The sequence below is a fragment of the Schistocerca americana genome, chromosome 8 (genome assembly GCF_021461395.2).
Source record: "Schistocerca americana isolate TAMUIC-IGC-003095 chromosome 8, iqSchAmer2.1, whole genome shotgun sequence".
Classification (NCBI taxonomy): domain Eukaryota; kingdom Metazoa; phylum Arthropoda; class Insecta; order Orthoptera; family Acrididae; genus Schistocerca; species Schistocerca americana.
Genome location: NC_060126.1, coordinates 199,851,637 through 199,852,443, shown reverse-complemented (window position 1 = coordinate 199,852,443; position 807 = coordinate 199,851,637).

Here is an 807-nt window from a genome sequence, read left to right as displayed (position 1 = left end):
AATGGAATAAGCCCTTTACAACTGGTACAATAGGGCATATCCACTGCCACACACTTCAGAGCAGTTTGCAGAGTATAGAAGTAGACATAGAATTACGTCTGGGTACACAAAAAAAGAAATTAGGTCTTGGATTCAGTTTCGCAGAGGTGTCGCTTGATTCTCTTCCCTTTAAAGGTATTCATTTACTCAAATGTAGTACTGTAGTAGTCTACCAAAATGCCCATTACTGAAAATGCAACTTAGTTACCTCTGCAGTTAACTGCGCTATAAAATATTAGAGAGAATGCCTCTGTGGCTACGACAGGCTCCGCTTGATAAGTGTTGTCACATTTCAGATAATTTGTTATGTTTGTAACCTCCCCCTCACTTATCGACCTTAATGACAGTGAAAAATTAAACCGCGTGTACCTAATGGAAATTTGGGAAAAGCAATCGTCACCGAAGTTAATCTGTCGGTAAAGAGGGAGGAAAAGGTTACATCTAAATGAAAGTAAAAATGCAAATGAAATTGGTGGAAATTAATTTTGAGAAAAGGGTAAAATTAATAAAGAAAGTAAACGTGCGGTCGTTACGTTAACAATTAATTGGCGTTAATTACATATTTGAGATTTGGGGAAAATTACGGTCGCCAGTCCTATGGACAACTACTATAACTGAAAATGAAAGATTAATGCACATATAATTAGCACTAAAAGCGTGGCAATTGAAGGTCGACACGTGTTGCGTGAAAACTAAATGTTTGTCAGAAGTAATAAATGTCGCTACACTCTGACTTAATTTAGCAAAAGAATTAATAAAACCAGAAAA